At 42.5% G+C, this 26530-nt stretch overlaps 1 protein-coding gene and 1 non-coding gene across 3 annotated transcripts in view; one reads left to right on the top strand and one right to left on the bottom strand.

Annotated features, from left to right (window-relative positions):
- Positions 1-26530, top strand: part of LOC105476829 (transmembrane and immunoglobulin domain containing 1) — a 62807-nt gene that overhangs the window by 12015 nt on the left and 24262 nt on the right. The window contains exon 2 of one of the 2 annotated variants that reach the window (XM_071082621.1): positions 6387-6431. The gene's annotated coding sequence lies outside the window, so the exon portion shown is untranslated. Of the gene's footprint in view, positions 1-6386; positions 6432-26530 lie in introns of those variants that run through there. The other variant, XM_071082622.1, reaches the window with a different exon arrangement.
- Positions 6568-6671, bottom strand: LOC112425828 (U6 spliceosomal RNA). The gene has a single exon (XR_003016967.1). It is a non-coding gene; the product is annotated as a U6 spliceosomal RNA (small nuclear RNA).

Raw genomic sequence — 26530 nt, 5'->3', positions numbered from 1 at the left:
CAAAGCACATTTACACCCAACCAGCTGTATTCCATCTTAAGAGTACAAGCTGAAGCTCCAGAAGGTGAAGAGATTGATGCTATTCATGGGAACAATCTGCAGCCATCTCTCTGTTATAGGTCTGGGTGAAAAAAATGGTACAAGGGAAATTATAGTGCTGGAGAAAGCAGCTGCCCAAATACTGCAAGCCCGCATACAAACCAAAGCTCCCTGGGAAACCCTAAGCGTGAGGGACACAGAACAGGAGAGCGGGTCTACAAAACACCTTCATAAGAAAAAATTAGTAGCTCAAGGGAAACACTCAAGGAAAGGAAAGAACAATGAAGCCACATAAAAGAGGGTGAACTGATATAACCAAAGATAAGACAAAAGTGGTAGAAATTATAGCAAATCTGAAGCCGATGTTCCAGGCAAGTTCTCTAATGGTGCTTTCCAATGCCACCCTGCTCCCCATTCCCTATCTTTGTCCTTTTCCCAGTACTTGGTTCTGCTCTGCAAGCTCTTTCATCCATTTATTAGTTAATTCAACAAACCTTGATTAAGCGTGGTCTTTATGCCAGTACAAGGCTGCAGGCACGCAGAAGTGAAGAAAACACAATTAAGGCCAGATAAAGAAGAGCCTTGCCGGGCGCGGTGGCTCGCACCTGTAATCCCAGCACTTTGGGAGGCTGAGACGGCCGATAACTTGAGGCCAGGAGTTCGAGACCAGCCTGGCCAATGGGGAGAAATCCTGTCTCTACTAAAAATACAAAAATTAGCTGGGCATGGTGACATACGCCTGTAGTCCCAGCTACTCAGGTGGCTGAGGCAGGACAATCGCTTGAGCCCGGGAGGCAGAGGTTGCAGTGAACTGAGATTATGCCACTGCACTTCAGCCTGGGCGACAGAGCAAGACTCTGTCTCAAAAAAAAAAAAAAAAAAAAAAAAGAGAGAGAGAGAGAGAGAGCCTTAGAGAACTTAAGCACTAAAAAGATGAGAGTCTCCCTGTCCCAAAAGAAAACTCAAAATTAAATTTGATTTTTCAAAATGACATAAACCTTGCATGTTTTTGATTTTTCATAATAACATAAGTCTTGCATGTATGCTAACATTAAAATAGCTTCTTTCTAGATGTGGGGATTACAAAATTCAGATTTTATTAATTAAAGATGAGTGTTTCTCTCACTGTCACTCTCATCCTGGTGTTCCTGCTTTGCTAGTGCCTTCAGGGATGACCCAGCTATAAACATTTCCTCTGCCTTTGAAAAGGCGAGGACTCAGGGGAGGACGATTCTTAACTTTCTGGCTACTGTGGCTGCTCTTCTCTTTCCCAATTTCTGGTAGCCAGTGTGTTGGTTAATGAATGGAAGGATGTTGGGGTGGCAACAGGGGGAGGAATTGGTATTCTTGAAAAAGGATCGGCCTATTTGCTGACAAAATTGTTGGGCTATTATGTCAGCTGTGGTAGCTGTGCTTCAAGACATGGAGAATAGTCAGGCACGGTGGCTCACTCCTGTAATCCTAGCACTTTGGGAGGTTGAGGTTGGTGGATCACTTGAGCCCAGGAGTCCCAGACGCCCAGGCAACATAGTAAAACCCAGTCTCTACAAAAAAAAAAAAAAAAAATTAACAGGGTGTGGTGGAATGCACCTAGTCCCAGCTACCCTAGAGGCTGAGGTAGGAAGATTGCTTGAGCCCAGGGGGTCAAGGCTGTGATGAGCCGTGATTGTGCCACTGCACTCCAGCCTGGGCAACAGAGAGAGACCCTGTCTCAACACACACACACACACACGATGTGGGGAAGATTTTGAAAGCACCAAAGGAACAGAATGGATTCCATCTTGGGGTGAATTAAATCAGTTCATTTTTTTTTTTTTTTTTTTTTTTTTTTTGAGACAGAGTCTTACTCTGTCGCCCAGGCTGGAGTGCAGTGGTGCGATCTTGGCTAGCTGCAACCTCTGCCTTCCAGGCTCAAGCGATTCTGGTACCTCAGCCTCCTGAGTTGTGTGTGCCACCATGCCCAGCTAATTTTTATATTTTCAGTAGAGATGGGTTTTCACCATGTTGGCCAGGCTGGTCTTGAACTCCTGACCTCAGGTGATCCACCTGCCTCGGCCTCCTAAAGTGCTAGGATTACAGGCATGAGCCACTGCACCTGGCCCCAAAAGGAGAGCTATTTTTGAAACTAAAAATATGAGGACATAGTTTCAGGATAAAGAAGAGTTCTTGGGCTTTACGTGGTGGCTCACACCTGTAATCCCAGCACTTTGGGAGGTTGAGACAGGCAAATCACGAGGTCAGGAGTTCAAGACCAGCCTGACCAACATAGTGAAACCCCGTCTCTACTAAAAATACAAAAAAAAGAAGCACTTTGCAAGGCCAAGGGAAGTGGGCAGATTGCTGGAGCCCAGGAACTTGAGACCAGCCTGGGCAACATGGCAAAACACCGTTTCTACAAAAAATACAAAAAAAAAAAAAAAAAAATTAGCCAGGCATGGTGGCCCATGCCTACAGTCCCAGCCACCTGGGAGGCTGGGGTGGGAGAATCACCTGAGCCCCGGAAGTTGAGGCTGCAGTGAGCCATGATTGCGCCATTGCACTCCAGTCTGGGCAACAGAGTGAGACCCTATGTCAAAAAAAAAAAAAAAAAAAAGAGTTCCTTTTTTACTAAATGAAATTTAGACCAAATGAAATTTTACCAAATGAAATAATGTTCTCCTACATTATTCTTATTTTTTAAATTTCATGACAGATTAATAATAATGAAAAAATTATTTCCATATCATCACCAGTTTGGAGACCAGAATTTGGAACCACTACCAGTAGATAGCACAAAATGGGTTGATAGGACAACCAGGGATAAAAATCCTGAGCCCATTGAAACATTATTCTGACCTATATGACATTTCTTCTGTCCTGAAAGCATGCTTGCACTCAGGTATAGATGAATAGCATGCAGAAATATTTCATAGACAGTTACTGGAAGACTGAAGACCAAAGAGGCCTCTCCACCAGAGGATGAGTGACAGCTGAGGAAACATCGTGTTCTCAGCCTGACACATTCAGATAGTGCACTTGTGGCTCCCCTGCACTTATGTTCTTATTTGTGTGCCTTTAATGGGTCACCAGTTTCACCAGCAATAGCTCTTGCAATTGTGGCTTACCAGGGGCCAGGAAATGAAGCCACCCAAGCGTGACGCATCCAGGAGGCTGAGTCTGTGTGGGTGGTGACAAGGTGAGAAGAAAATGTGACAAGTGTGAAACCACAAGGAAATTCAGAGTTGGTTCCAAGGCTTAACCTTTGCATGAAGTTCCAGAAAGTTTTGGGAGTCTACACAGTGACTAAGCTTCATGTGCCTTCTTAGGCAGCAGTGAGGAAAGAAGTGAATGGGTGTTGCAAACTGAGGTGATCTAGGAGTTCTCAGGGTTTACTTGCAGTCTACCCACTTCCTTTTTTTTTTTTTTTGAGACGGAGTCTCTTGCTGTCGCCCAGGCTGGAGTGCAGTGGCCGGATCTCAGCTCACTGCAAGCTCCGCCTCCCGGGTTTACGCCATTCTCCTGCCTCAGCCTCCAGAGTAGCTGGGACTACAGGCGCCGCCACCTCGCCCGGCTATTTTTTTGTATTTTTTAGTAGAGACGGGGTTTCACTGTGTTAGCCAGGATGGTCTCGATCTCCTGACCTCGTGATCCGCCCGTCTCGGCCTCCCAAAGTGCTGGGATTACAGGCTTGAGCCACCGCGCCCGGCTTTTTTTTTTTTTAATTAAGAGAAAGAGACAAGGTATTGCTCTGTCATCCAGGCTGGAGTGTAGTGCTGTGATTATAGCTCACTGCAGCCTGAAACTCCTTGGCTCAAGTGATCCTCCTACCTTCACCTCTCAAAGTGCTGGGGTTACAGGTGTGAACCACCGCACCCAGTGTCACACTTCATATTCTTTTTTTTTTAGATGGAGTCTCGCTCTGTCTCCAGGCTGGAGTGCAGTGGCACGATCTCAGCTCACTGCAGCCTCCACCTCCTGGGTTCAAGCGATTCTCCTGCCTCAGCCTCCCAAGTAGCTGGGCTACAGGCGTGCACCACCACATGCAGCTAATTTTTGTATTTTTAGCATAGACGGGGTTTCACCATGTTGGCCAGGATGGTCTTGATCTCTTGATCTTGTGATCCACATGCCTCGGCCTCCCAAAGTGCTGGGATTACAGGCATGAGCCACTGTGCCCGGCCACACTTCATATTCTTTAAGTAGCATTAAAATGCTTTAATAAATCAGCATGAAAAAGTTTCTGAATGATACATCCAAAATTATTTATGTATTAGAAAAGCAAGACAGTTGAAAGGAATCAGTGTCATGTGATTAATGTGATACTCCTAGTATCTGTATACATATACATCAAATAATGCTTTAAATATATTTTCTATGTCATTTCCCCACAGGTAATTATCTGTAATATCGGGGGAAACCTATGTGAGGGCACATTTTTTAAAAAATCACATACTTTCAGAAAAAATGGCAAATAAGTACAAAAAACCTTTTCACTCTGCATGGGTAGTCCCTCTACATACTGCTCAAGGTTTCACACTGTGCCAGCCTATGCTCCCATATGGATGCCCCTCTCATTTTGCTTGAGCTCTGATACCATCAACAGGTCACCCTCATGCACGGATACCTTCCTCATTTGGCTCAGACTCTGACACTCTGCGTGGAGCCACCACTACTACCATACGTGGACACCTGTCTCACCCTGCGCAGGCTCCCACTCCTTGCACTCAAGCAGCCCTCCAATATAGGTACCCTGCTTAGATTCTGACACCCCATGCTGGGCTGCACCCTGGAGTGGATGATGCCCTCTTAGGCTCTGACATCCTGTACTGGGTCACACCACCACCCGGATGTCCACCTCACTTTGTTTGGCAGTCCTTATTCACATATGTAGGTCCTGTTTTGTAATATCTATAATTGTTTTGCCTTATTTCTAGATTTATATAGATTCAGACTTCATGATTAGCCTTATTAAATCTTTCCCATTTTCTAGTTTTTCATTCGGAAATGTCTTTTTTTTTTCTTTTATTCTTTTGAGACAGAGTCTTTCTCTGTTGCCCAGGCTGGAGTACAGTGGTACAATCTCAGCTCACTGCAACCTCCACCTCCTGGGCTCAAGCAATTCTCCTGCCTCAACCTCCTGAGTAGTTGGGATTACAGGCACGTGCCACTGCGCCCAGTTAATTTTTGTATTTTAATAGAGACGGGGTTTCACCTACGTTGGCCAGGCTGGTCACGAACTCCTGACCTTAGGTGATCTGCCCACCTTGGCCCCCCAAAGTGCTAGGATTACAGGCTTGAGCCACCGCACCCAGCCTAGAAATGTCTTAATTGGCTAGACTTTATCATCAGGTAGCTTTTTCAACCAGTGTTTATATATGTTTTACCTGAAGTAAGCCTTTGTCATTTGAGACTATTTTTTGATGACCTTATACACAAGTGGAAATTTAGCTGGGTATAAAATTCTTGGGTCACACTTGTTTCTCCTTAGAACTCTGTAAACATTGTTCTATCATCTTTTGGCATGGACTATTATTGTCAATGAGTTTGAGCTCAGGTTTACATCTTCCTATTATAAGTGGCTTGTGTTTTCTGCCTAGATACCCATAAGATTATTCACTTAGTTCATGAGTTTAGTCACTTCATGTAGCTGTGTCACATTTCTATTCCTCTGTGCTGTTTTTTACTACAACACAGTGTATCTTTTAAATCTGTAGCTTCTGTTCTTCATTTCAGGAAAGTATACTTTTTTCTATGAATATTATTCTCCACTTTGCTCTGCTCTCTGCCTAAAAGACACCAAGTATAAATATGGTGGATTTCTGTTGTGCTTTATGAATGTATATAATATCTGTGACTGAAAAATTCTATGTAGATGTAAGGATAATATTATTACAGTTTTGATCCAAATATGAGAATTTTAATATTCTTTCTCAGTCTAGGTCTCAGATACTAAAAACTTTGTGAATGATCTTTATTTTTTGGTGTATGTGTGAGCGCACACATGTGAATATGTAGAATAGGATACAGTAGGCTAAGATCACAGACAATATAGTGGTCAATTTATTTTCCAAGAGTTATAGTGAATAGACAATAATTAGAACTATTTTTTATTTAATGCTTAACTATACAAGGCAAGGACATAAGCACTTTTCATATATTTGCTCATTTAATTCTCACAATAACTATATAAAATAAGTGTTATGATGCCATCATTTAACAATAAGGGGACTAAACCTTAGAAGTGTTAAAAAAATCTCCAGAGTTTCATTGCTACAAAATGGTAGAGTGGGTTTGGAACCTGAGTTTCCCAAAGCAATGGCCACATATTAATCCACTGTATTCTCTCTCTTATTTGTCTTCTGCTACAGTTGGAAGTCCTGAGGGGAAAAGCAAGTTGTGGATGCCTCCAAAAGGTATTCATATTTTAAGAAGTCAAAGCTGTTGGTTTCCATGAAGGCATGTTATCTTTACGGTAATGGACATTAGATTGCAAAACATATGAACTCTAAAAAGGAAGTTTTAGCCATTGTCATCTTTAAAAAAACACACACACACACAAAAGGCTTCACGAATTTGCATGTCATCCCTGTACAGGGGCCGTGATAATTTCTGTATCATTCCAATTTTAGTGTATGTGCTGCTGAAGCCAGCACCAATTTCTTTTTTTCAACTGGTCCATAGGTCCTTTCACTTAACGTTCCCAAAGGCACTAAAGTTCAACATGTTTAAAACAAAATTCATTGTTTTATTCCTCAATAACTTTGTATTTCTCTCAATTCAGTTACTGACACTTCCCTCTCCCCTGCTTTCTATGCGTCATTGGTTGTCAACATTTATTACTTCTGTCTTCTCATTATCTCATTCCATTGAGTCTGTTCCTTTCCATTCAAAATGTCACCACCTTAATTCAGCCTCTTATTAACACCGGCCTGAAATATTGTATTGCAGAAGTAACTGACTAGTCTTCTATCCTCTCATCTTTTTGTTCTTTCTCTTCTTTTATCTCATACATAGGCTCAGACCTGTCTTCCTACAGCAGTGGTCTCCAAACCCTTTTGAAAACACTCCCTATCAATACAAATGCTTGAGCATGAATCTCTAGTATATTCATTTTAATTTATTGTATTGTATTTTTGAGATGGAGTCTAACGCTGTCCCCCAGGCTGGAGTGTACTACCACGATCATGGCTCATTGCACCCTTGACATCCCCAGGTTCAGGTTATCCTCCGGCCTTAGCCTCCTGTGTAGCTGAGACTATAGGCATGTGCCACCACACTCAGCTAATTTTTGTATTTTTATTTTAGGGAGGGGTCTCAACATGTTGCCCAGGTTGGTCTCAAACTCCTGGGCTCAAGCAATCTGCCCACCTTGGCCTCCCAAAGTGCTGGGATTACAGGCATGAGCTACCATGCCCAGCCCAATTTATTTATTTCTAAACGATGTCCACCTATGACTATGTATATATTGCATATATACATGTGTATTATATATTTATATATTGCATATATTAATATACATGTATATTATATATTATTTCTAAATGATGTCCACCTATAACATATATGTATAAAATGTACACAAGTATAGAAATTAAAAGGAGATGAAGAAGAAATGAATATTTTTAATTTAAATTTTCATCTTATATATTTGAGGTACAAAAACATTTTTGTTCTCCCTATAATTGAGTAAATTCCACTGTTTTTAAAAAAAAATTGGCTTAACAATTTGTGATGAAATGATTCACAAGCATGTTTCTAACTTTAGTTTATTTTGAAAATAGGTTTTAATTGCCACCATAGCTGAGAAATATATTCGCAAATTTACACAATGCCAAATGCACCACAAACACATTGCTAAATCCTAATATTCATTTCTATCCAGCAACTATGCAAAGTTTTTTTGAAATTCAGCCAATAAATCAACTGATGTCCAAGAGTTATTTCTGCAAGCTAATTGAAAAGTATTGTAAACCTATGTCTGGAATATTAATAGATTAAAAGACCGTTTCCAAGTTTTTGTAAAGCATGCAGATATAAATGTTTCATAAGTAATGATAAAGTTATATCATTTTCAGGAGTAAAAAAACATTGTAGTGATTGGGAATGGGAGCTCACTCATGATTTGGCTCTCTGTCTGTTATTGGTGTATAGGAACGCCTGTGATTTGCTGAAGTTGCTTATCAGCTTAAGGAGATTTTGGGCTGAGACGATGGGGTTTTCTAAATATACAATCATGTCATCTGCAAACAGAGACAATTTGACTTCCAGGCATCCATTTTCAAAGTGGTTTCTTAACAAAAAAGAGTTCCTTTGCAAGAGCCGTTACTTTTCTATTCTTTTCTTTACTTCTTGAGACAAACTCTCTCTGTCACCCAGGCTGGAGTGCAGTAGCCCGATCATAGCTGGAGCTGTGTGTGATCGTAGCTCGGCTGCTGCACTCACACTGTAACCTCAAACTCCTGGGCTCAAGTGATCCTCCTGCCTCAGCTTCCTAAGTAACTGGGACTACAGGCGCATAACACCAGGCCCAGCTAATTTTTAATTTTTTTGTAGAGATGAGTTCTTACTATGTTGCCTAGGCTGGTCTCAAACTCCTGGACTCAGGCGATCCTCCTGCCTTGGCCCCCCAAAACAGTGACTTTTCATTCACTGTTAAACACCATTTTTTCCTTAAAGATCCTAATTAAATGTCTTTATTATTTTAATTGTATTATTATTATTAATTAGTTGATTGATTATTGTAATATCTCCTGGTAGCACAGTTTTGAAATTCATTTGTCATAACGGAAAAGGTCAGCAATTTTTGAACACTAGTCTTTTTGTAAGAGAAATATTGTGCAGTTCACAGTTCATCTTTTTAAATTGACAATTCTTTTAAGTCCTTTACCCCACAATGGCCCATAATCCTGTTTGATACAATTGATTCTGATGGTCACTCTTCAACTCACTTTACAGTATTATAAAGATTCTGTGATTTATTAACATCGGGCTCTAACCAACTGAGCGAACCCGCCACCCAAGATTCTACTATCTAAAGTTTGAAGGTCTTGTTTTTTTGTTTTTTGATTTTTTAATAAAAATAGCCTAATGACACCCTGCAGCACACAAATTCCTCTTGGGAGATCTCTCTTACCATTTATAACACTTGACTCATGTTCAGACAAATGTGGCTTCCAGCATCACTTGATACACTGGGTATCAGTAACGTTTAATTATTTTAAAGATAAATAAATATAAATTCTAATTTGTTTTCTGCAGCCCAGGGCAGCCAGCCCCTAATGAATTCCAGGAATTAGCACACACCCCGCTTTGGAGACCACTGTTATAAAGCATCGCTCTGATCCTTTTACTCTTTTGCCAGTAAACCCTTGTTATCCATTGCCCATTTATTCATTGATAAAGCCCATACTCTCTTTTCCTCAATAACATGGTTGCCCCCAGCCCCCTGCTGCCTTCTCACTGGCACAGGTGAGCCCTTTGTAACAGCCACACTTGAGGCTTGGAGACTGGCCCCACTTCTGAACTTTGAGGGACTGACATTGGCAGCTCACTGTTGAACCTGAGCCAGTCCGTCTTTCTGCTGTGTGCAGTTTGATTTTAGCATCTTAGTTCCCAGTTACGGGTTTCCTGCCTTGTACCCTCATTCTCCAGTGCTTGGGTTTGAGTACCAGACTGAATAATGATAATAATAATAGCAAAGACTAGAGAGCTTACTTGCCTACCATTGTTCCGAATGCTTTACATATATCAATTTATTGAATCCTCATAACTCTACAAAATAATACTATTCATAGCCCCATTTTACAGAAGATGAAACTGAGACACAGAGGTTACATAACTTCACCAAAGTCACTAACTATAAGTGGTGGAGATGAGTGGGTTTGACTCTAGGCAGCCTAACTTAAGAGCCTGTAACACCTGGCTGTTCTGGCCTGCCTCATGTCAACTTGCCATGGCTGATTATGGTAGGGCTGGAGAGGTATTTCTAAGCCTGTCAGCCAACAGCATCTCTAGCTTTTGGCCAAAAGCATGGCCAAGTTCAATGTGATGCAGTGCTGCTTTGGGGTGGATCAGATACTCAACGTAAAAAACTCTGCACTGGTTGGGAGCTGACGTATGAAAGATGACTGGGAGCTGTAGGTGGTTCAAAAGTTAGGGTAAAAAAGAGAGACTGGGACTGATTCCAAGGAAAAGGACCTGGTAGCCAAGAAGTAGACTGACAGAGGATATGAACATTAGCCACTAATTATTAATACTTATTATGTCCCAAATGCTGTCCTATTTGCCTTATGTTCATTGTCCCTTTTACTCTCACAATGACCCTGTAAAAGTGTGTCACCATTTTCTAGACAAAGAAACTGAAGCCAGGCATGGGTTCATGCCTGTAATCCCAGCACTTTGGGAGGCTGAGGCAGGTGGATCACTTGAGGTTAGGAATTCGAGACCAGCCTGGTCAACATGGTGAAACCTCGTCTCTACTAAAAATACAGAAATTAGCTGGGCATGGTGGCAGGTGCCTGTAATCCCAGCTACTCGGGAGGCTAAGGCAGGAGAATCACTTGAGCCCGGCAGGCGGAGGTTTCAGTGAGCCAAGATCGCCCCACTGCACTCCAGTCTGGGTGATACAGCAAGACTCTATCTCAAAAGAAAAGAAAAGAAAAAAGAAAAAGAAAAAGAAAAAAGAAAAGAAAAAGAAACTGAAGCTCAGAAAAATCTAAGTAATTTTCCTAAGCTCACATAATCAAATCAAGTGGTTCCGCTAGGATCTGAACCTTAGTATATCTGAATTATGCTTGGTGTGGAAAGGTGCTACAGTCATCAGCCCCTATAGAATTTCCATTAGTTTGTCCAAAGCCACTGATATGGTTTGGCTGTGCCCCCACCCAAATCTCAATTTAAATTTAAATCTCCCAGAATTCCCATGTGTTGGGGGAGGGGTCCAGTGGGAGGTAATTGAATCATGGGGGCCAGTCTTTCCCCTGCTAGTCTCGTAATAGTGAATAAGTCTCACAAGATCTGATGGGTTTATCAGGGGTTTCCGATTTTGCTTCCTCCTCATTTTCTCTTGCTGCCACCATGTAAGAAGTGCCTTTTGCCTCCCACCATAATTCTGAGGCCTCCCCAGTTATGTGGAACTGTAAGTCCAATTAAACCTCTTTTTCTTCCCAGTATCGGGTATGTCTTTATCAGCAGCATGAAAACATACTAATGTAGTCACCCTAAATAAATATACAATTTAAGGAAAAGCAGTGTGTTAACTCTTAAACACAACTTCAGCACAAGACCTCCTTCCAACTACACTGCTGCATACTTAAACTGCCCTAGGCTTGTTCTAAAGGTGGCCTCTTAATGATAGATCTCTATACCTCCTCATCACCGAGAAGATCAAAGGGTAAGAAAGACAAGGGTGAAAATACATCTGCACTCTTCTTCCTCCAACTCCAATTGAGAGCAAGAGACACGAAGAATCAGGAATTGGTTATGGTGCCTAGTGGTGGCAGTGGTGGCAGAAACATCCGTTTCTAGGGGCAACTTGAGTTTCTACAATGGAGCAGTATTCAGTGTTTTGGGGCCCCCATTCCAAGCTGTGGCATTTAGTGGCTCATCAGTAATGGCTTTCCTGGATGGGTTTATGGCAAAAGTTTAGCCTGTGGTCTTGGTTGCTCCTGGGACCTTCTTGTTCTAATCCTTCACTGAACCTGTTTCTCTCTCCTCCTCCACAGTATGTCATTAGTAAATTTCTTTCGTGCTTAAATAAGCTAAAGTCAGTTTCTGTTACTTCCAACTAGAAACTCTGACTGGACAATGATTAAATTTTCATTTTAATTATTACTATCACAGTGCATCATGTTTCCAATTTAAGAAAAATGGACAAATAGCTCAAAAGCAGTTTCATTAAAATATTCATATAATGCACAGTTAATATAATGCTTAATGGTGAAAGATTGAAACCTCCCTTAAAATCAGGAACAAACCAAGCATGTTCACTTTCTTTGTTTTTTGTTTGTTTGTTTGAGATGGAGTCTTGCTCTGTCACAAGTGCAGTGACGTAATCTCAGCTCACTGCAACCACCACCTCCCCGGTTCAAGCGATTCTCCTGCCTCAGCCTCCTGAGTAGCTGGGACTACAGGCCCATGCCACCACACTTGGCTAATTTTTGTATTTTTAGTAGAGACAGGGTTTTACCATGTTGGCCAGGATGGCCTCGATCTCCTGACTTCGTGATCCACCTGCCTCAGCCTCCCAAAGTGCTGGGATTACAGGTGTGAGCCACCGTGCCTGGCCAGAATGTTCACTTTCTATTAAACATTGTGCTGGATATTCCAGTCAGGTCAATCAGATAAGAAAAAAAGAAAGCCATCAAGATAGGAAAGAAAGAAAGAAGACTATCTCTATTTGTAGATGACATGATTTACTTTTACATATAGAAAATCTTAAGGAATCCATTATAAACCTATTAAAACTAATAAACAAGTTCAGTAAGGTTGCCAGATATAAAAGCAACTGCAAAAATTAATTGTGTTTATATACACTAGCAAAGAACAATCCAGAAATGAAATTAAGAAAACAATTTCATTTATAATGGCGTCAAAAAGAATAAACAAAATACTCAGGAATCAGTTTAACCAAAGAAGTGCAAGACTTGTACACTGAAAACTATAAAACACTATTGAAAGAAATTAAAGAAAACCTAGACATCCCATGTTCATGGATCAGAAGACTTGTTATTGTAAGATGCCAATACTTCAAATTGATCTACATATTTAATGCAATTCCTGTCAAAATACCAGCATCTTTTCTTGCAGAAATTGATATACTAATCCTAATATTCATATGGAAATGCGAGAGACTCAGAAAAGCCAAAACAACCTTGAAAAAGAAGAACAAAGATGAAGGATTCATGTTTCCTGATTTCAAAACCTAGTATAAAGTTATAGTAATCAAGAGAGTGTGCTAATAGCATAGGGATAGACGCATAGATCAATGGAATGGAATTGAGCATTCAGAAATAAACCCTACTATTTTTGGTCAATTGATTTTCAGCAAGGGTGCCAAGACCATTCAATGGGGGAAAGAATAGCCTTTTTAACAAATGGTACTGGGTCAACTGGATATCCACAAGCAAAAAAAAAAAAAAAAAAAAAAAAAAAAATGAATTTGGACTCCTATCTCATACCACAGGCAAAAATTAACACAAAATAAATTCTGCGCCAAGCACGGTGGCTCATGCCTGTAATCCCGGCACTTTAGTGGGCTAAGGCGGGTGGATCACCTGAAGCCAGGAGTTCGTGACCACCCTGGCCAACATGGTGAAACCCGTCTCTACTAAAATTACAAAAATTAGCTGGGCATGGTGGCAGGCACCTGTAATCCCAGCTACTCAGGAGGCTGAGGCAGGAGAATCACTTGAACCCAGGAGGCAGAGGTTGCAGTGAACCGAGATCACACCATTGCACTCCAGCCTGGGCCACAAGAGTGAGACTTCGTCTCAAAAAAAAAAAAAAAAAATCTGGTCATAAATAGAAGAGCTAAAACTATAAAATTCTTAGAAGAAAATATAACCTCAGATTAGGCAATGGTATCTTAGATATGACACCAGACATATACATGACAAAAGGAAACATAACTGTTAGCCTTCTTTACAATTGAAAATTGTGTTACAGGCCGGGCGTGGTGGCTCACACCTGTAATCCCAGCACTTTGGGAGGCCGAGGTGGGTGGATTGCCTAAGGTCAGGAGTTCAAGACCAGCCTGGCCAACATGGTGAAACCCCATCTCTACTAAAAAAAGAAAAAAAACACACATACACAAAAATTAGCTGAGCATGATAGCGGGTGCCTGTAATCCCAGCTATTCAGGAGGCTGAGGCAGGAGAATGGCTTGAACCCGGGAGGTGGAGGTTGCAGTGAGCCAAGATTGCACCACTGCACTTCAGCCTGGGGGACTGAGCAGGACTCTGTTTCCAAAAAAAAAAAAAAAAAAAAAAAAAATTGTGCTACAAAGACTCTCTCAGGCTGGGTGTGGGAGTTCATGCCTGTAATTCCAGCACTTTGGGAGAGCCAGGCTGGAGGATCCCTTGAGCACAAGAGTTCCAGAACAGCCTGAGCAACACAGGGGGACCCCCATCTCAACCAAAAAAAATTAAAAGTTAGCTGGGCATGGTGGTGCATGTCTGTGATCTCAGCTACTGGGGGTTGGGGGATGGGCAGTGCTGTCTGAGGTGGGAGGGTCATTTGAACCCAGGAGGTCGAGGCTGCAGTGAGTCATAATCACGCCACTACACTTCAGCCTGGGTGACAGAGCAAGACCTGTTTCAAAGGACACTGTCAACAAAATGAAAAGAAAAGACAATCCACAAAATGAAAGAAAATATTTGCAAACCATATATCTAATAAGGGATTTGTATTTAAAACATATAAAGATTCTTACAACTCAACAATTAAAAAAAAAAAACTAAAAATGGACAAAAGATTTTAATGGACATTTTTCCAAAGAAAATACACAAGTGGCCAAGCAGCACATGAAAAGATGTTCAATGTTATTACATACTAGGGAAATACAAATGAAAACCTCAACAAGATTGCTAAAGGGTATGAGGTTTCTCTTGTGGATGATGAAAATATTCTAAAATTGATTGTGATGACGTCGCATAACTGTGAATGTAGTAAAAACCATTTAATTGTATACTTTAAATGGGTAAATTGTATCTCAGTATGTAGGTAAATTATATCTCAATAAAGCTGTACCAAAAAAAAAAAAAAACCCTCACAGTGAGACAACACTTTACACTTACAAGGATGGCTAAAATAGAAGAGACAATAACAAGTGTTGATGAAAATGTGGACAAATTGTAACCCTTGTACATTGCTGATGGAATTGTTAATGGTTCAATCACTATGGAAAACAAGCTAGGTGTTCTTCAAAATGTTAAACATAGAGTTACTATATGACTCAGCAATTGCACTCATAGATATACACCCAAGAGAAATGAAAACACATGTCCACAAAAAAACTTGTACATGAATGTTCATAGTAGCATTACTCAAAAGAGCCAAAACTGGAAGCAATACAAACATCCAGGATGCACAAATTAACAAAAATGTGTTATATTCATACACTGAACAATATTAGGCCGTAAAAAGGAAGGAAGTCACAGACTGCAATATGGATGAATTTTGAAATCATCATGCTAAGTTAAAGAGGTCAGATAGAGGCCAGGAGCAGTGGCTCACGTCTGTAATCCCAACACTTTGGGAGGCTGAGTTGGGCAGATCACAAGGTCAGGAGTTCAATACCAGCCTGGCCAATACAGTGAAACCCCATCTCTACTAAAAATACAAAAATTAGCCGGGCAGGGTGGTGTGCACCTATAGTCCCAGCTACTCAGGAGGCTGAGGCAGGAGGCTCGCTTGAACTCAGAAGGCGGAGGTTGCAGTGAGCCGAGATCACGCCACTACACTCAAGCCTGGGTGACAGAGTGAGACTCCGTCTCCAAACAAAAAAAAAAAAAATGGCCAGGCACGGTGGCTTACGCCTGTAATCCCAGCACTTTGGGAGGCCGAGGTAGGTGGATCACAAGGTCAGGAGTTCAAGACCTGCCTGGCCAACATGGTGAAACCCTGTCTCTACTAAAAATACAAAAAAATTAGCCAGGTGTGGTGGCGGGTGCCTGTAGTCCCAGCTACTTGGGAGGCTGAGGCAGGAGAATGGCATGAACCCAGGAGGCAGAGCTTACAGTGAGCCAAGATTGCACCACTGCACTCCACCCTGGGAGACAGAGTGAGACTCTGTCTCAAAAAAAAAAAAAAAAAGAGGTCAGATAGAAAAGACCACATATTGTATGACTACATTTAAATGAAATGTCCAGAATAAGCAAATCCATAGAAACAGAAAAGAGATTAGTAATTGCCAGGGACTGTAAGGCAGAGGGAGAAATAGGGAGCGAATGCTGAGGGATGCAGAATTTCTTTCTGTGGGGATGAAAATGTTCTAACACTAGTCAGGATGCTTGCACAATTCTGTGAATATACTAGAAACCACAGAATTGTACTCTTTAGAAGAGTAAATTTTATGTATCTTAAATCCATTAAAGTTTTTAAAAAAATCATGAACATAGAAATATAAATACCACAAATCATAACAGTATTATAAAGTTAAATAGTGATCAGGTGCAGTGGCTAACACCTTTAATCCCAACAGTTTGGGAGGCCAAGGTAGGAGGATCACTTGAAGCCAGGAGTCTGAGACCAGCCTGGGAAACACAGCAAGACTCCATCTCTTAAAAAAAAAAAAAAAATTTGGGCATGGCAGTACATGCCTGTTGTCCTACCTCCTCAGGAGGCTGAGGCAAGAGAATCCCTTGAGTCCAAGAGTTCCAGGCTGCACTGAGCTATGATCAAGCCACTGCCCTCTAGCCTGGGCAATGGAGTGAGACCCTGTCTCAAAAAAACAAAAGTTGGCCGGGCACAGTGGCTCACGCCTGTAATCCCAGCACTTTGGGAGGCAGAGGCAGGTGGATCACTTGAGGCCAGGAAGACCAGCCTGGCCAACATGGGGAAACCCTGCCTCTACTAAAAATACATAAATTAGCCAGGTGTGATGGCTCTGTAATCCCAGCTACTCATGGGGCTGAGGCATGAGAATGGCTTGAACCTGGGAGGTGGATGTTGCAGTGAGCCGAGATCACACCATTGCACTCCAGCCTGGGCTACAGAGTGAGACTCAGTCTCCAAAAAAAAAAAAAAGTCAAATAGCGAACAGGACTCTACTTAAACTATGGTGTGACCCTGTATGTGACAGGATAAGCCTCTGAAAATATGATTATTTTACATAAATAGTCCCAAAATAACACTATAGTAGTAAAAGGGCTGATGAGTGTCCAAAAATTGGATTTTACTGTGTGTGATGGTTAATTTTACATGTCAACTTGACTGGGCTAACAAATGTCCAGATAGCTGGTAAAACATGATTTCTGGGTGTGTCTGTGAGGTGTGTCTGAAAGAGATTAGCATTTGAATCAGCAGACTGAGTAAAGATCTGTCCTCACTAATTCAGTGGGTATCATCTAACCCATGGAGAGCCGGAATAGAACAAAAAGGTGGAGGGAGGACAAATTCTCTGTTTGAGCTGGAACATACATCTCACCTCTCCTTGGACATCAGCACTCACAGTTCTCAGGTCTTTGGACTTGGACCAGGACTTTATACCATCAGCTCCCTGATTTTCAGGACTTCAGACTTGGGATGAATTACACTACCAGCTTTCTTGGTTCTCCAACTTGGATCTCCAAATGACACATCATGGGACTTTTTGGCCTCCATCATCACATGAGCCAATTCCTATAATAAGTCTCTTCATTCATAGATGGAGAGACAGAGACAGGGAGAAAGAGAGAGATCTTGTTGGTTCTGTTTCTCTGGAACCCTGACTGATACACTGGGCTAGCAACGTATTCATCTCTACTTCTCAGTGTATTGTTTGTTTGTTTGTTTGTTTGTTTGAGATGAAGTCTCATTCATTCTGTCACTTAGGATGAAGTGCAGTGGCACAATTTCAGCTCATTGCAACCTCCGCCTCCTGGGTGGAAAGGATTCTCCTGCCTCAGCCTCCTGAGTGACTGGCATTACAGGTGTGCACTACCACATGTGGCTAATTTTTTCATTTGTAGTAAAGACAGTGTTTCACTGTGTTAGCCAGGCTGGTATCAAACTCCTGGCCTCAAGAGATCTGCCTGCTTCGCCTCCAAAAGTGCTGGGATTACAGGTGTGAGCCCAGCCGCTCAGTGTATTGTTTATTATGAACTTGTTCATAAGCCACCCATCCTTTTTTAGTGTCTTTTTTTTTTTTTTTTTGAGATGGAGTCTTGCTCTGTCACCCAGGCTGGAGTGCAGTGGTGTGATCTGGGCTCACTGCAACCTCCGCCTCCCAGGTTCAAGCAATTCTCTGCCTCAGCCTCCCAAGTAGCTGGGATTACAGGCTCTCCCCACCACACCTGGCTATTTTTGTATTTTTAGTAGAGATGGGATTTCACCATGTTGGCCAGGCTGGTCTTGAACTCCTGACCTCGTGATCCACCTGCCTCAGCCTCCCAAAGTGCTAGGATTACAGGCATGAGCCACCACACCTGACTGCTCAGTGTATTGTTTATAATGAACTTGTTCATAAGCCACCCATCCTTTTATAGTGTCATTTTCAAACAAAATATGGGGACTTCTCCGAAAAGCAATGAATTTTTTTCCTAGAATAAGAACAAAATAATACTTTTCAAACTGAAAATTTTATATCTAGAGGCAAAGACAAGACCAAAACTATAGCCACATCATTGATATCTATATTTCTTTAGCAAAACAAAGCTATAAATCACTCTAGTGCTAAAAAAGTATAAATCTATTTACAAAGCTAATGACACATTTTATGCTTGAAGAGAAAGCAAACAGAAGTCCTTTATCTGGTGACAGTCTAGGCTGTTATGAAAATTCAACGACACACAATGTGAAAGCGTCTAAGAACATACAGGATAAAACCAAACTCCATTTCGCCTGTACTGTCACTCAGTAGTCAACACAGAAGACCAAATGTGGGTTTCCCCACTAATAAGCAGGCAATCAATTCTGCAGCAGACACCAGCTGAGTGTCCTCTAATTCAATTCAAACCTGGAGAGATAGCATCAGATCCCATAGATTGAGAGCTCAGTCCCTAAGCCAGCCCCCCATTTCAGATGCCAATTGCAAGCCCCACATTGTTTTATCTGTGCTTCTGACAGACTGCCTATAAATCAGTATTTCCACCATCCTCTCCTGGGGTTAGAATAATGTGTTAGAGTAGCTCACAGAACTCAGGGAAACACTTACGTTTACTGGTTGATAAAAGGACATTACCAAGGGTACTAATGAACACCAGGTGAAGAGATGCATAGGGTAAGGTTTGGGGGAGTGGGTACAGAGCTTCCATGTCCTCTCTGGGCACCATCCTCTAGGAACCTGCACACGTTCAGCTATCCAGAAGCCCTCTAAACCCTGTCCTTTGGGGTTTTTATGGAAGCTTCATTAGGTCGGCATGATGGATGAGATTATTGGCCATTGGTAATCAATTTAACCTTCAACCCTGTCTCCTCCCTGCAGGTTCGGAGGTGGGGCTGAAAAGTCCCAACCCTCTAAACCTGCCTTGGTCTTTCTGGTGATCAGCCCCCAACCTGAAGCTACCAAGGGGCTGCCAGCCACCAGTTATCTCATTAACATACAAGAAGACACATCACTTTGGAGAGTCCAAGGATTGCAGGAGATGTATGCCAGGAAAGGGGATGACCATATATTTCATAATCTCACAAGGAGCAATTACTATCGTGTGTACATCCTAGAAGATACTTCCCTTCACATAGGAAGGAAACAGCTGATATGCTGAGCATAAGTCAGTCTTTGGGATACGTGTCCCACATATATGAGAGAAAAGTATACAATAATGCTTCATTCTATTTATCATTGCAGACTCATGCTATGGGAGAAGAGATTTTTCATCTATAACAATTAAAATGTATGTTGGAGTCAGTACTGATGGAACCCTGGCCACGTGTTCAGCAAAGAAGGGTGTTAGTAACCCTAACATTCCTAGTTAGGAATAAAAGGTTGCGCCTGAATACCAATCACACACTGCTTCACTCACAGAGAGCAAGTGCCTTGACCTTGAACCAGGGTTGAAGTTTGCAAATATGATCAGTACACAGCCACTAAATAACTTTTCAGAATGTTGTGAGAGGAAACAGGCAGTGAGCACAAAATTCTGCTTTTCCCCTTGGAAGCATGCTACCAGAACACTCTCACAATTTTTTTCAATAAAGGAAGTGACTTACAGTATTTCTTTGTAGACACTCATAAAGCTTGTAAAGATGTTTCTGTACTTTCGCGTGAGTTATCTCAGCTCTGTAGTCACATTCCTGCATGATTTGAACCTATTACTTCAGGACTGATTGAGCAATGAATGAATTTTAAAAGTCAAGAATGAGAATAAACTAGCAGAATTTTTTAAAGAAGATATAAATCTGTATTCGCTATGTATTGCTGCATAACAGAGTATCCCAAAACTAAGAAGCTGAAAGCAAATGTTTATCATCTCATGATTTTTGTGGGTTTGGAATCTGGGTGCAGGCTATTAGTTGGGTGACTCTGGCTCAGGATTCCTCATGAGGTTGTGATCAGGCCGTCAGCTGAGGCTGCATCATTTCAAGGCTTGACAGGAGGAGGATCCATTTCCCAGCTCACTCAGGTGGCCGCCTGCTATCTTTCCTCAATGTTGTCTGGAGAAGTCAGTTCCTTGCCAAATGGGCCTCACAACATGGCAGCTGGCTTCTCCCAGAGCAAGTGAGCCAGAGAGCAAGAGAAAACACAGTCTTTTTGTGACCTCGTGTCAGAACTGATGGCCTATCACTTCTGTCCCATTCTGTTTGTCAGAAATGAGTCACTAGGTCCAGCCCGCACATAAGGGGAGGAGTTTACCTCTAGGGCATAAATATTTGGAAGCGAGGATCGCTGGGGCTCTCTCAGAGTTGGCCTCACACAGTATCCATATACTTCTGTGGACCAGGTGAACTAAGATTCAACAGGTCTTAGTCAGTGAAGCTTTCAAAGGCCCCTCCATCCGGCATGGCCTGCATCCTCAGTGTTCTGTGATCCAGTAGGCAGAACTTGACCAGCCATGTTAGGTGTTAGGTGATGAGTGCAAGGGCTGGGCTCTGTGGCTCATGCCGGTAATCCCAGCACTTTGGGAGGCTGAGGCAGGAGGATCACTTATGCCTAGGAATTGAAGGCTGCAATTAGCTATGATCACACACTGTACTCCATCCTGAATGACAGAGTGAGATCCTGTCTCTAAAAAATTACAAATAAAAAAAAAAGAGATGGATACAGGGCCTAAGTAAGCTGGATTGTGACTTAAAAGTCTGGTGTCCTCAGGTACACATCTACTACAAAGCTGGTGGGTTTCCCCCGGCCTTTTTCAGCTGGCGTGGCTGTAAGCTTGTTTTTCCTTCCATGATAGGGACAAATGTTGCCATACCAGTCCTGGGCTGACTATCTCTGGACTTCCTAAGTATAAGAGAGAAAATATATTGTCATATTTGTTTAAGCCATTTCTACATTTTTCTGCTATGCCTAACTGAATGTAATCCTAACTAATGATGTGGCTTTGTTCAAGTACAAACCCTAAACTTATGCAATTCAAATCTAGTCTTGCTGTGACCTGAGCTGCCCCACTACTTCCTCCTAGATGATGCTTCTAATGGGGGGCATATTGTCTCTAAGTGTAGGACAAAAGTTATGGCAAACATTGCCAGGTTTCCACTGATAATGGGTAAGGACCAGGATGTATTAATGGACTGTGTCCAGAGTATGTTGCAATTTGCCGACAGCTGTATGCTCCCGCTGAACCACAGGGATGGCCCTGGAGTGGGGCAGGGGCTAGTCCTCTGCTTCCTCTTCAGGTAACAAGACGAGCAAGAGGTGGTGGGGCCCTGATCTAAGTCCTCCTGCCATCTGTCCTGGGTGCTGCCTAAGTCCAAAGGCCTCACAGGTACAAGACCTGTACATCAAATCCCTGTCTAACTGAGATCCACAGATCCAGCAGATAGCTTTAAAAACAAGGAGTAGGAGTGGCCAGGGATGAGGAAGTGCAGATAAAAGACAAATGAGTTCTCAAAGTAGGCAGGGAATGGACACAAACAAAAAAATCTATATAGGCCGGTGCAAGTGCAGTGGTGTTTACAACAAATCGATCAAGACCAGTTACAGATTTCTTTGTTCCTTCCCTACTCTCATTGATTCACTTGACTGGCCTTAAAAAAAAATCTGTATAAAGCACCAACGTGGACAGTGTTTGCGTTGTGTGTGCAATGCCAGCCAGAGGCCCTGGGAAAACAAAGGCCGTGACTGTTTTCTTTCACTGCCTCTGCTCCGCAGTGTCAGTGACTTTATCTAGTGAAATCCATACCCGGGCTTACTCCAGGGCTGTGCTCAGCTCCCACTCTCCTTTTCATAGCATGCCAAGAAAATCACTTGCCTCAGGGCACCCATGGGGCATTTCCATGGTATTTTATAGCAGTGGAGAACCAAGGGTATCCAGCAATTTCTTAGACCCAAAGTATTCCTATTGTAAAATATATTCCCTGCCTTCCGGGAAGGGCAGGAATTCACCTTAGAGAACAAGAAATTGTCAGCAAAAAATCTGTACTGTGGATGTTTTTTCAAATGCTTCTGAACTAACTTTAACTTTAATTTGACACACTAGCTAGGACTCGCTCCATTAACTTCAGTCTAATTTCCTTTAGTAGAAGCAGGCCCAAGAATGCTTCTAGTTCAAAATCCATATTTCCCAATATTAGGCAGAGGGGCACTCACTAGGCAAGAAATGGTCAGTGTGGGAGGCTCAGTACGGAGTGGAAGGTCATGGACCCTCAAGTTAGACATCCCTGTAATGAAGTCAAGACTTCCACACTCAAGTCCAAAGATATTATCTGTAGTTGTGGAACAGAAAACAAAGGTGTATGAGCATTACTTATAGTTACAAAGGTGTAGCTGAGGCATTTAAAATACTGATAAAACCTTAATGGACAGCAGTTGGGGAGGTAAAAGGAAAATGTTAGGGTACTAGATCCTCATCTTTCATAGCAGGAGGTCAATTAATAAATCAAGAAGTGATGTTATACAGGCAAGGCATGGTGGCTCATGCCTGTAATCCCAGTATTTTGGGAGGCTGAGGTGGGCAGATCACTTGGAGCCAGGAGTTTGAAACCAGCCTGGCCAACATGGCGAAACCGCATCTCTATTAAAAATACAAAAAAGTAGTTGGGTGTGGTGGCATGCACCTGTAATCCCAGGTACTTGGGAGGCTGAGGCATGAGAAATGCTTAACTCGGAAGGCAGAGGTTGCAGTCAGCCAAGATTGCACCACTGTATTCCAGCCTGGGTGACAGAGCAAGACTCTGTCTCAAAAAAGGAAAAAAAGAAATGATGAGTTTTCTTTAAAAACAAACATTTATGATGTGCCAAGCACTGTTCTAGACATTGAGGCTATAGCCAAAAAATAAACAAAACAAAGTTGCTGCACTCCTTCTTCTAGTAATAAGCTGATCGGTGAAATATAACACTATTAAGGTGACTAACAGAAGAACTAGAAGAACTAGTTAAAAGTCTTAAAATAATTATCTTAGGGAGCAAACTTAGCGGAAGGAAGAGGGAGAGAGAAACAGGACAAAGGATTGTGGATTGTTTTTCCCAACAAGCCCTGCTATTCTATTTGATTTTTTAAAATTTGATTTAAATTATTAACAAGCCATTCTACTACCTACTAGTTGTATGTCCTTAAATAGATTAGGGAAATTCCCTGGGCTTTAGTTCTTTCATCTGGAAATTGGGGATAATAATGTCTCCCTCAAAGACTATTCATAGGCTGGGCACAGTGACTCACTCCTGTAATCCAAGCAGTTTGGGAGGCCAAGACAGGAGGATCACCTGCGGTCAGGAGTTAGAGACCAGCCTGGCCAACATGGTGAAATCCCGTCTCTACCAAAAATACAAAAATTAGCCAGGCGTGGTGGTGTGCACCTGTAATCCCAGCTACTCGGGAAGCTGAGATATCAGAATTGCTTGAACCTGGGAGGTGAAGGTTGCAGTGAGCTGAGATCGTGCCATTGCACTCCAGCCTAGGTGACAGAGTGAGACTCCATCTCAAAAAAAAAAAAAAAAAAAATTACAGACTGAAGTAGACACGCAAACGTCAGTCCCTCCCTGATGTTTCTTATGTCACATTTTGCAGCTCAAGTTTTTCAGGCTGAGAAGTGACATCCATGGTTGTGTCTGGCCTCAGCAAGTCACACAACTTTTTGGGACCTGTTCCTGTCCATCTGACACAAAGATGCTCAGATGCTCATCTCAAATTTCTCCATTTGCAAGAGGAACAGGTGTAGGTTGGTGAGAACTCAGGGAGGCCTTTGAACTTCTTGAGAGAACACTGGCCACATCTTAACGTGGTTTCCATTTGGAGGAGACCATGCAATTTTTATATTATTGTCTTTGCTGTTCACTTGGGGATATAAAGCGTAATCTACTGGCCTGACTCTATTATTGCCTCAGAAGGTTTCACAATTAGATAGTTAATCCCTGAAATACTGAGGGTCTCATGATGTAAGGGAAAGAACAATTATGAATTCAAGAAAGAGAGAGATCACCGTCTGAGATCAGGATGTAAATAGTAGGAAAACACTAAAGCTGTCAGCATGACAGAGCAGGGAGGGCCGCTGAGATCCAAGCTGGCTACAAAGGGAAAGTGTGCATAGGTGATTCTTTTTGTGTTTATGCATACACATAAATACGCAGGAGAAGTGCTTGCAGGTTCTGTGCTCTGTGTGTGTGTGTGTGTGTGTGTGTGTGTGTGTGTGTGTGTGTATGTTAGTGGTGAGGTTCAGGCAATGATGTGCTGGTAAAGGGTTAACAACCAGTAGTGGGGAGAGCCCTGATTTTTAGCAATTGCCAATTTCAATGGTGTAAATACTCCCACTGTGGCTTTCAAGCTATCAAGTTGAAGTCACTGAGTGTAGAGCTGGGAAGAGACACAGAGTCAGCTCCCACCAGTCGATGCAAGCCAGTTCCAGAAGATTGCTGGTTGCAGGTTTCCACCACTGCCCTCTTTCAGAAACGGAAAACCTCCCAGCTCCTTCCACTCCTCTGCTTCTAAAGGTGTGGATATTGCTTTTGCTTTTATTCCAGAATCCATTCATATCTCCCAAACAAAATTGCTATTTCCATCTTGGTTATTTACTCCTTTGTAAAGTTCGTAGGTTATCACAACTCATAGAAATTCTGGAACTAGGCTGAGTGTGGTGGCTCACACCTGTAATCCTAGCACTTTGACAGGCCAAGGTGGGCAGATCGCCTGAGGCCAGGAGTTCAAGAACAGCCTGGGCAATATGGTGAAACCCCATATCTACTGAAAATACAAAAATTAGCTGGGCATGGTGATATGTGCCTGTAATCCCAGCTACTCAGGAGGCTGAGCCACAAGAATCCCTTGAACCCCAGAGGTGGAGGCTGCAGTGAGCCAAGACTGCACTACTGCACTTCAGAGCAGACTCTGTCTCAAAAAAAAAAAAAAAAAAAATCTGGAACGATAGTGTGGTTTCCCCCCTCAAAATCTACACAATTGTTGGCAAGACGATTTGTTTATTCAGAAAGCAGTGAACAGGATGCTACAGAGCTGTCAGTGAACCACCCTGCTTCTAAAGATTTGGCAAACTCCTACTGGCTCAGGAAAGCTCCCAGCAGGCAAGAAGAGGGGGCTCCTTCACGTCTGGTGCTCCCACAATTTCAGTTCTTTGGAGATCAAATGACTACCTTGTTCTATGGCCCATGTATGGAGCTCTTTCTCATCCCACAGGAAATCCTCTCTTATTAGTTTCGAGGGGGGCTTCCCTTTGAAACTCTCCCCATTCTCTTTTCTCTTCTCTGAAATCCTGTAACCTAGAGCCAGAGAGGACTAGATCCAAGCCCTATGCGGCCTGATGTTTTTATACTTGACGGTGGTGGTGGTGGGGGAGTTCCTTTAAGGAAAAAACCCACAAAATTTAAAATACAAAGTGACTAAGGTCAGGGCCTTTAGAACAGGCCTATGCAAATGAGGGTGCCTGAAGGCGAAGCTTCATTAGCTTCCAGTAAATATGCCCCTGGAGCCAGACTACACTCCAAAGGAAATTGGAAATTTGCCTGATGACGGTGGGTGGTGGAATGTCCTGTGTGTTTTTCCTTTTGGATGAGGAGGAAGCTTTAGAACCCTGCTGTGTTCCCACTTGAAAACCCTGTCTTCAAGACTGATCCTGGAGGACATCACCCGCCTTCTTCAGAGGGATCCATTTTATTCTGTATTGCTCCTGCTGTGTCACACGGCCACTCCTGGCCACTCCCGGACTGCCTGGTATGAAATAGACCAGTTAAGTCTGTAACAGACAGAGCCCGCCTCCCAGGAAGTATCTTCTCTAACCCCTAGCAGTCTAACTTCAAAATCACTATGTATGAAAAGGGACCTCTAGTGGTCAGTTGCAAAGGTCGCAAAGGTCACATCTCTGCTACCTTCTACCTATTGTCGTACAGGTGTTCCTGCTGTCAACTCTGGGTCAGTCCCAATAGGTGGAGGAAGTGGAGGAATTAAATACCGACAGATAGTTTCCTGCTTGCTATCAGTCTGGAGGCAGGAAGCTTTGGGGGAAAGGGCACTGGTTTTGGGAGCATTCTCACTTGGGTTACTCTTTTATTAGTTTTATCATCTTAACCCTGAGAGCTGGCTATGCCTTAGTTTCCTCACCTGTAAAATGGTGATTCGTCATAGGCACTTTCTAGGTGGATGTGAGGATTGAATGGTAGAACATGTGTAAAGGGCTCAGCGTACAATAGGTATCTGGTTAAAGTTGGTTCTCCTGGCTGGGCATGGTGACTCACGCCTGTAATCCCAGCACTTTGGGAGGCCGAGGTGGG

This window comes from Macaca nemestrina, chromosome 17, assembly GCF_043159975.1.
Source record: "Macaca nemestrina isolate mMacNem1 chromosome 17, mMacNem.hap1, whole genome shotgun sequence".
Lineage (NCBI taxonomy): Eukaryota > Metazoa > Chordata > Mammalia > Primates > Cercopithecidae > Macaca > Macaca nemestrina.
This window is presented reverse-complemented; position numbering and strand designations above follow the sequence as displayed.